This window comes from Oncorhynchus tshawytscha, unplaced genomic scaffold, assembly GCF_018296145.1.
Source record: "Oncorhynchus tshawytscha isolate Ot180627B unplaced genomic scaffold, Otsh_v2.0 Un_contig_10687_pilon_pilon, whole genome shotgun sequence".
Taxonomy (NCBI): Eukaryota; Metazoa; Chordata; class Actinopteri; order Salmoniformes; family Salmonidae; genus Oncorhynchus; species Oncorhynchus tshawytscha.
This window is the reverse complement of record NW_024609060.1, coordinates 68,968-80,000: the sequence shown is the minus strand read 5'-3', so window position 1 is coordinate 80,000 and position 11,033 is coordinate 68,968. Positions and strand designations below refer to the sequence as shown.

General features: G+C 43.5%; 1 pseudogene; it reads right to left on the bottom strand.

Annotated features, from left to right (window-relative positions):
• The window catches only part of LOC121844167, a 69,471-nt pseudogene that overhangs the window by 11,397 nt on the left and 47,041 nt on the right, over window positions 1–11,033 (bottom strand).

Sequence of the window (11,033 nt, the reverse complement as noted above, 5' to 3'; positions counted from 1 at the left end):
TGGTGACGTTGGTGACCTCTGGGAAAGATGCCCTGGAGGCCATGGAGGGCAGAGAGAGCCTGGCAGAGGTTAGCACGTTGCCACCCTGTTCAGGAGACACAAACAGAGGTTAAAGATCAGGGGTCAACTCATCCTCAAAACACCTCACGTTGTCTGAAAGGTTTTATAAAATGGTGAGTCTGGACTAAAGTGGACAGTCAAAATGTAATGGGTCACAAAACAGTCTGGGTGGGAGTTAAACACCTCCTAGGAAACAGTCTGGGTAGAGTTAAACACCTCTAGGAAACAGTCTGGGAGGAGTTAGTTAAACACCTCCTAGGAAACAGTCTGGGTGGAGTTAAACACCTCCTAGGAAACAGTCTGGGAGGAGTTAAACACCTCCTAGGAAACAGTCTGGGTGGAGTTAGTTAAACACCTCCTAGGAAACAGTCTGGGTGGAGTTAAACACCTCCTAGGAAACAGTCTGGGTGGAGTTAGTTAAACACCTCCTAGGAAACAGTCTGGGTGGAGTTAAACACCTCCTAGGAAACAGTCTGGGTGGAGTTAAACACCTCCTAGGAAACAGTCTGGGTGGAGTTAAACACCTCATAGGAGACAGTCTGGGTGGAGTTAGTTAAACACCTCCTAGGAAACAGTCTGGGTGGAGTTAAACACCTCATAGGAAACAGTCTGGGTGGAGTTAAACACCTCCTAGGAAACAGTCTGGGTGGAGTTAAACACCTCCTAGGAAACAGTCTGGGTGGAGTTAAACACCTCCTAGGAAACAGTCTGGGTGGAGTTAGTTAAACACCTCCTAGGAAACAGTCTGGGTGGAGTTAAACACCTCATAGGAGACAGTCTGGGTGGAGTTAGTTAAACACCTCCTAGGAAACAGTCTGGGTGGAGTTAGTTAAACACCTCCTAGGAAACAGTCTGGGTGGAGTTAGTTAAACACCTCTAGGAAACAGTCTGGGTGGAGTTAAACACCTCCTAGGAAACAGTCTGGGTGGAGTTAGTTAAACACCTCATACTATAGACATCTCTCCTACAGACTATATGACAATACTACCTACTGACCGAACAAACAAACAAACAAAACAAACAAACAAAACAGACAAACAAACTACTGGAGACATCTCTCCTACAGAGTATAGGATAAGACTACCTACCTACTGGAGACATCTCTCCTACAGAGTATAGGATAAGACTACCTACCTACTGGAGACATCTCTCCTACAGAGTATAGGATAAGACTACCTACTGACCGAACAAACAAACAAACAAAACAAACAAACAAACAAAACAAACAAACAAACAAACAAAACAGACAAACAAACTACTGGAGACATCTCTCCTACAGAGTATAGGATAAGACTACCTACCTACTGGAGACATCTCTCCTACAGAGTATAGGATAAGACTACCTACCTACTGGAGACATCTCTCCTACAGAGTATAGGATAAGACTACCTACCTACTGGAGACATCTCTCCTACAGAGTATAGGATAAGACTACCTACCGACCGAACAAACAAACTAACAAACAAACAAACTACTGGAAACATCTCTCCTACAGAGTATAGGATAAGACTACCTACCTACTGGAGACATCTCTCCTACAGAGTATAGGATAAGACTACCTACCTACCGAACAAACAAACTAACAAACTACTGAGACATCTCTCCTACAGAGTATAGGATAAGACTACCTACCTACTGGAGACATCTCTCCTACAGAGTATAGGATAAGACTACCTACCTACTGGAGACATCTCTCCTACAGAGTATAGGATAAGACTAGCTACCTACTGGAGACATCTCTCCTACAGAGTATAGGATAAGACTACCTACCTACCGAACAAACAAATTAACAAACTACTGGAAACATCTCTCCTACAGAGTATAGGATAAGACTACCTACCTACTGGAGACATCTCTCCTACAGAGTATAGGATAAGACTACCTACCTACTGGAGACATCTCTCCTACAGAGTATAGGATAAGACTACCTACCTACCGAACAAACAAACTAACAAACTACTGGAAACATCTCTCCTACAGAGTATAGGATAAGACTACCTACCTACTGGAGACATCTCTCCTACAGAGTATAGGATAAGACTACCTACCTACTGGAGACATCTCTCCTACAGAGTATAGGATAAGACTACCTACCTACTGGAAACATCTCTCCTACAGAGTATAGGATAAGACTACCTACCTACCGAACAAACAAACTAACTACTGGAAACATCTCTCCTACAGAGTATAGGATAAGACTACCTACCTACTGGAGACATCTCTCCTATAGGATAAGACTACCTACCACACGCCTATGAAACATTCCAGCTATGTAAGCTGATAGGCCTATTGGGTAGGCCTGTCCTGTCTTACCAACGCCATGGTGGTGATATTAACAAAGAATTCCCGAAATACCAAACCTCACATATCTATTTCCCACACAGTCACGCGGTCTGATGTCATGCACCTTCGCCACTAAGCCTGTGTCCCTAACGGTACCCTATGAAGCGTGACACTTTCTAAACAGAGCCCGATGGGCCCAAGTCAACAGTAGTGCACTACAGTATTTAGGGAGGCATGTAGGATGCAGAACCAATCAGAACCCATCACTCACTGTGATGTCACCAGTAGAGATGGGATGTTTGATGTGGCGACTCTCAGGTCTCAGATTATGCGGTGGTGTCAGCCGAGGAGACAAAGAGATGAATTATTCTCTCTGTCTCTCTATTCTCTCTCTCTCTATTTTCTCTTTCTCTCAATCTCTATTCTCTCTCTCTGTCTCTCTAATATCTCTCTCTATTTTCTCTTTCTCTCAATCTCTATTCTCTCTCTCTGTCTCTCTATTATCTCTGTCTCTCTATTCTCTCTCTATCTCTATTCTCTCTCTCTCTATTCTCTCTCTATATATATATATATCTTTCTCTATTCTCTCTCTCTCTCTATATATATATATATCTTTCTCTATTCTCTCTCTATTCTCTCTCTATTCTCTCTCTATTCTCTCTCTATTCTCTCTCTATTCTCTATATTCTCTTTCTCTATTCTCTCTCTCTATATATATATCTTTCTCTATTCTCTCTCTCTCTATATATATATCTTTCTCTATTCTCTCTCTATATATATATCTTTCTATTCTCTCTCTATTCTCTATATATATCTCTCTCTATTCTCTCTCTATTCTCTCTCTCTATATATATATATATATATCTCTCTATTCTCTCTCTCTCTATATATATATATCTCTCTCTATTCTCTCTCTATTCTCTATATATATCTTTCTCTTTTCTCTCTCTCTCTATATATATATATATATATCTCTATTCTCTCTCTCTCTATATATATATATATATCTCTATTCTCTCTTCTCTATATATATATATATATATCTCTCTATTCTCTCTCTCTCTATATATATATTCTCTCTATTCTCTCTCTCTCTCTCTATATATATATCTTTCTCTATTCTCTCTCTCTATATATCTATATATCTCTATTCTCTCTCTCTTCTCTATATATATATTCTCTCTCTATTCTCTATATATATATATCTCTCTATATATATATATATATCTTTCTCTATTCTCTCTCTATTCTCTCTATATTCTCTCTCTATTCTCTCTCTCTCTATATATATATCTTTCTCTATTCTCTCTCTCTCTATATATATATATATCTCTCTCTATTCTCTCTCTCTCTATATATATATATATCTTTCTCTATTCTCTCTCTCTATATATATATATCTCTCTATTCTCTCTCTCTTCTCTATATATATATATCTCTCTCTATTCTCTCTCTATTCTCTCTCTATTCTCTCTCTATTCTCTCTCTATTCTCTCTCTATTCTCTCTCTATTCTCTCTCTATTCTCTCTCTCTATATATATATATATATCTCTCTCTCTATTCTCTCTCTATTCTCTCTCTATTCTCTCTCTATTCTCTCTCTATTCTCTCTCTATTCTCTCTCTATTCTCTCTCTCTCTCTCTCTATATATATATATCTTTCTCTATTCTCTCTCTATTCTCTCTCTATTCTCTCTCTCTATATATATATATATATCTTTCTCTATTCTCTCTCTATTCTCTCTCTATTCTCTCTCTATTCTCTCTATATTCTCTCTCTATTCTCTCTCTATTCTCTCTCTATATATATATATCTTTCTCTATTCTCTCTCTCTCTCTATATATATATATATCTGTCTCTATTCTCTCTCTCTATATATATATATATCTTTCTCTATTCTCTCTCTCTCTATTCTCTCTATATATATATATATATCTTTCTCTATTCTCTCTCTATTCTCTCTATTCTCTCTCTATTCTCTCTCTATTCTCTCTCTCTGTCTCTCTCTATTCTCTCTCTCTCTATATATATATATATATATCTTTCTCTATTCTCTCTCTATTCTCTCTCTATTCTCTCTATTTTCTCTCTCTTTTCTCTCTCTATTCTCTCTCTATTCTCTCTCTTTTCTCTCTCTTTTCTCTCTCTATTCTCTCTCTATTCTCTCTCTATTCTCTCTCTATTCTCTCTCTATTCTCTCTCTATTCTCTCTCTCTCTCTCTTCTCTCTCTCTTTCTCTCTCTCTACTTTGGGGAAACTTTACACATTCAGGTGTTCATTGTTGGTGCATCACTGCCATGCTGCCGTGAGTTGAGGAGTAGTGCCATCTAGTGGTCGTAGTTGACATTTACAACACAACTGTGCACCGGACAAAATCATGGCAACAGTTGTGTCTCTGAGCCACCCATTCCCCTCCCTCCCTCCCTCCCTCCCTCCAACACTGATGGCATCTCTAATATTGATTTTCTGATAGACCTCCCATTCTCCCTCCCTCCCTCCCTCTCACTAATATTGATTTTCTGATAGACCTCCCTATTCTCCCTCCCTCCCTCCCTCCCTCCCTCCAACACTGATGGCATCTCTAATATTGATTTTCTGATAGACCTCCCACAGCTCCCTCCCTCCTCCCTCTCACTAATATTGATTTTCTGATAGACCTCCCACGGCTCCCTCCCTCCCTCCCTCCCTCCCTCCCTCCCTCCCTCCCTCCCTCCCTCCCTCCCTCCCTCCCTCCCCATAACACTGATGGCATCTCTAATATTGATTTTCTGATCCTCCCACAGCTCCCTCCCTCCCTCCCTCCTTCATACCTGGTCTATAACACTGATGGCATCTCTAATATTGATTTTCTGATAGACCTCCCACAGCTCCCTCCCTCCCTCCCTCCTTCATACCTGGTCTATAACACTGATGGCATCTCTAATATTGATTTTCTGATAGACCTCCCACGGCTCCCTCCCTCCCTCCCTCCCTCCCTCCCTCCCTCCCTCCCTCCCTCCCTCCCTCCCTCCCTCCCCATAACACTGATGGCATCTCTAATATTGATTTTCTGATAGACCTCCCACAGCTCCCTCCCTCCTCCCTCCTTCATACCTGGTCTATAACACTGATGGCATCTCTAATATTGATTTTCTGATAGACCTCCCACAGCTCGCTCTTCCGGTACACAGACTTCCGCAGCAGCAGCTTGCTCAGGTAGTTCTTGTCAAACTGCTCCCCACCTGAATGTAGACGCCCACAGAGGGAAAGGTTATTAATGTATATCAGTATATGTTACACGTATGTTTTAGAAGGGAAAACTCCTAACCTTCCCACTTAGTCATCATTAGTGAATATATAACTGAAGTGAAAGTTAGGATTGACCCTTTAGAGTCCATGATAATGTCCAATAATAAAAAATGATATTTCAGTTGAAACATGGCCTGCAGAGCTAAGGGCTACTGACTTGTCCCCATGATAATGTCCGGTATAATAAATGATATTTCTTGAAACATGGCCTGCAGAGCTAAGGGCTACTGACTTGTCCCCATGATAATGTCCAATAATAATAAATGATATTTCAGTTGAAACATGGCCTGCAGAGCTAAGGGCTACTGACTTGTCCCCATGATAATGTCCAATTATAATAAATGATATTTCAGTTGAAACATGGCCTGCAGAGCTAAGGGCTACTGACTTGTCCCCATGATAATGTCCAATTATAATAAATGATATTTCAGTTGAAACATGGCCTGCAGAGCTAAGGGCTACTGACTTGTCCCCATGATAATGTCCAATTATAATAAATGATATTTCAGTTGAAACATGGCCTGCAGAGCTAAGGGCTACTGACTTGTCCCCATGATAATGTCCAATTATAATAAATGATATTTCAGTTGAAACATGGCCTGCAGAGCTAAGGGCTACTGACTTGTCCCCATGATAATGTCCAATAATAAAAATGATATTTCAGTTGAAACATGGCCTGCAGAGCTAAGGGCTACTGACTTGTCCCCATGATAATGTCCAATTATAATAAATGATATTTCAGTTGAAACATGGCCTGCAGAGCTAAGGGCTACTGACTTGTCCCCGTGATAATGTCCAATAATAATAAATGATATCTACTGACTTGTCTCTCCAGTGGTGGTAACCGTTGAGTCCAGCGATGTCTTCCACTGCAGTCAGACAATGGTCAAAAGCCTGGGGAGAGACCGTACACAGTCAGGTCAAAGGCCTGGGGAGAGACCGTACACAGTCAGGTCAAAGGCCTGGGGAGAGACCGTACACAGTCAGACAATGGTCAAAGGCCTGGGGAGAGACCGTACACAGTCAGGTCAAAGGTCAAATGCCTGGGGAGAGACCGTACACAGTCAGGTCAAAGGTCAAAGGCCTGGGGAGAGACTGTACACAGTCAGGTCAAAGGCCTGGGGAGAGACCGTACACAGTCAGGTCAAAGGTCAAAGGCCTGGGGAGAGACCGTACACAGTCAGCTCAAAGGTCAAAGGCCTGGGAGAGACCGTACACAGTCAGCTCAAAGGTCAAAGGCCTGGGGAGAGACCGTACACAGTCAGGTCAAAGGCCTGGGGAGAGACCATACACAGTCAGGTCAAAGGTCAAAGGCCTGGGGAGAGACCGTACACAGTCAGCTCAAAGGTCAAAGGCCTGGGGAGAGACCGTACACAGTCAGCTCAAAGGTCAAAGGACTGGGAGAGACCGTACACAGTCAGGTCAAAGGTCAAAGGCCTAGGGAGAGACTGTACACAGTCAGGTCAAAGGTCAAAGGCCTGGGGAGAGACCGTACACAGTCAGGTCAAAGGTCAAAGGCCTGGGGAGAGACCGTACACAGTCAGGTCAAAGGCCTGGGGAGAGACCGTACACAGTCAGGTCAAAGGTCAAAGGCCTGGGAGAGACCGTACACAGTCAGGTCAAAGGCCTGGGGAGACCGTACACAGTCAGGTCAAAGGTCAAAGGCCTGGGGAGACCATACACAGTCAGGTCAAAGGTCAAAGGCCTGGGGAGAGACCGTGCACAGTCAGGTCAAAGGCCTGGGGAGAGACCGTACACAGTCAGGTCAAAGGTCTGTGGAGAGACCGTACACAGTCAGGTCAAGGTCAAAGGCCCGGGGAGACCGTATACAGTCAGGTCAAAGGTCAAAGGCCTGGGGAGAGACCATACACAGTCAGGTCAAGGTCAAAGGCCTGGGGAGAGACCTACTCAGTCAGGTCAGAGACCTGGGTAGAGACCGTACACAGTCAGGTCAAAGGCCTGGGGAGAGGCCGTACACAGTCTGGGATAACAGAGTTTATACAGTCAGGCCAGAGACCTGGGGAGAGACCGTGAACAGTCAGGTCAGAGACCTGGGAGAGACCGTACACAGTCAGGTCAAAGGCCTGGGAGAGACCGTATACAGTCAGGTCAAAGGTCAAAGGCCTGGGGAGAGACCAGTGACAGTCAGGTCAGAGACCTGGGGAGAGACCGTACACAGTCAGGTCAGAGACCTGGGGAGAGACCGTACACAGTCAGGTCAAAGGCCTGGGGAGAGACCGTATACAGTCTGGTCAAGGTCAAAGGCCTGGGGAGAGACCGTACTCAGTCAGGTCAGAGACCTGGGTAGAGACCGTACACAGTCAGGTCAAAGGCCTGGGGAGAGACCGTATACAGTCTGGTCAGAGACCTGGGGAGAGACCGTATACAGTTAACAGAGGTTATTCAGTCAGGTAATGATATGATACCTGATGAAAGTCCAGGGTAATGATATGATACCTGATGAAGGTCCATGGTAATGCTATGATACCTGATGAAGGTCCAGGGTAATGATATGATACCTGATGAAGGTCTGGGGTAACGATATGAAACCTGATGAAGGTCCAGGGAAATGATATGATACCACCCCTGATGAAGGTCCAGGGTAACAAAATGATACCTGATGAAGATCCAGGGTAATGATATGATACCTGATGAAGGTCCAGGGAAACGATATGATAACACCCCTGATGAAGGTCCAGGGTAACGATATGATACCTGATGAAGATCCAGGGTAATGATATGATACCACACCGGATGAAGGTCCAGGGTAATGAGATGATACCTGATGAAGGTCCAGGGTAATGATATGATACCTGATGAAGGTCCAGGGTAACGATATGATACCTGATGAAGGTCCACGGTAACGATATGATACCTGATGAAGGTCCACGGTAACGATATGATACCTGATGAAGGTCCACGGTAACGATATGAAACCTGATGAAGGTACAGGGTAATGGTATGAAACCTGATGAAGGTCCAGGGTAACGATATGAAACCTGATGAAGGTACAGGGTAATGGTATGAAACCTGATGAAGGTCCACGGTAACGATATGATACCTGATGAAGGTCCACGGTAACGATATGATACCTGATGAAGGTCCAGGGTAATGATATGATACCTGATGAAGATCCAGGGTAATGATATGATACCTGATGAAGATCCAGGGTAATGATATGATACCTGATGAAGGTCCAGGGTAACGATATGATACCGATGAAGGTCCAGGGTAATGATATGATACCTGATGAAGGTCCAGGGTAATGGGATGATACCTGATGAAGGTCCAGGGTAATGATATGATACCTGATGAAGGTACAGGGTAATGGTATGAAACCTGATGAAGGCCCACGGTAACGATATGATATCTGATGAAGGTCCACGGTAACGATATGATACCTGATGAAGGTCCAGGGTAACAAAATGATACCTGATGAAGATCCAGGGTAATGATATGATACCTGATGAAGGTCCAGGGAAACGATATGATAACACCCCTGATGAAGGTCCAGGGTAACAAAATGATACCTGATGAAGATCCAGGGTAATGATATGACACCTGATGAAGGTCCAGGGAAACGATATGATAACACCCCTGATGAAGGTCCAGGGTAACGTTATGATACCTGATGAAGGTCCAGGGTAATGATATGATACCACACCGGATGAAGGTCCAGGGTAATGATATGATACCTGATGAAGGTCCAGGGTAATGATATGATACCTGATGAAGGTCCAGGGTAACGATATGATACCTGATGAAGGTCCACGGTAACGATATGATACCTGATGAAGGTCCACGGTAACGATATGAAACCTGATGAAGGTACAGGGTAATGGTATGAAACCTGATGAAGGTCCAGGGTAACGATATGAAACCTGATGAAGGTACAGGGTAATGGTATGAAACCTGATGAAGGTCCACGGTAACGATATGATACCTGATGAAGGTCCACGGTAACGATATGATACCTGATGAAGGTCCAGGGTAATGATATGATACCTGATGAAGATCCAGGGTAATGATATGATACCGGATGAAGGTCCAGGGTAATGATATGATACCTGATGAAGATCCAGGGTAATGATATGATACCTGATGAAGGTCCAGGGTAACGATATGATACCTGATGAAGGTCCAGGGTAATGATATGATACCGATGAAGGTCCAGGGTAATGATATGATACCTGATGAAGATCCAGGGTAATGATATGATACCTGATGAAGGTCCAGGGTAATGGGATGATACCTGATGAAGGTCCAGGGTAATGATATGATACCTGATGAAGGTACAGGGTAATGGTATGAAACCTGATGAAGGTCCACGGTAACGATATGATACCTGATGAAGGTCCAGGGTAACGATATGATACCTGATGAAGGTCCAGGGTAATGATATGATACCACCCCTGATGAAGGTCCAGGGTAACGATATGATACCTGATGAAGATCCAGGGTAACGATATGATACCTAATGGAGGTCCAGGGTAACGATATGAAACCTGATGAAGGTCCAGGGTAACGATATGATACCTGATGAAGGTCCAGGGTAATGATATGATACCTGATGAAGGTCCAGGGTAATGAGATGATACCTGATGAAGGTCCAGGGTAATGAGATGATACCTGATGAAGGTCCAGGGTAATGGGATGATACCTGATGAAGGTCCAGGGTAATGATATGATACCTGATGAAAGTCCAGGGTAATGATATGACACCTGATGAAGGTCCAGGGTAATGATGACGCCACACCTGATGAAGGTCCAGGGTAATGATATGATACCTGATGAAGGTCCAGGGTAATGATATGATACCACCCTGATGAAGGTCCAGGGTAATGATATGATACCACACCTGATGAAGGTCCAGGGTAACGATATGATACCACACCTGATGAAGGTCCAGGGTAACTATATGATACCTGATGAAGGTCCAGGGTAATGATATGATACCACACCTGATGAAGGTCCTGGGTAATGATATGATGCCTGATGAAAGTCCAGGGTAATGATATGATACCTGATGGTCCAGGGTAATGATATGATACCACCCCTGATGAAGGTCCAGGGTAATGATATGATACCACACCTGATGAAGGTCCAGGGTAACGATATGATACCACACCTGATGAAGGTCCAGGGTAACTATATGATACCTGATGAAGGTCCAGGGTAATGATATGATACCACACCTGATGAAGGTCCTGGGTAATGATATGATGCCTGATGAAAGTCCAGGGTAATGATATGATACCTGATGGTCCAGGGTAATGATATGATACCACCCCTGATGAAGGTCCAGGGTAATGATATGATACCACACCTGATGAAGGTCCAGGGTAATGATACGATACCTGATGAAGGTCCAGGGTAATGATATGATATCTGATGAAGGTC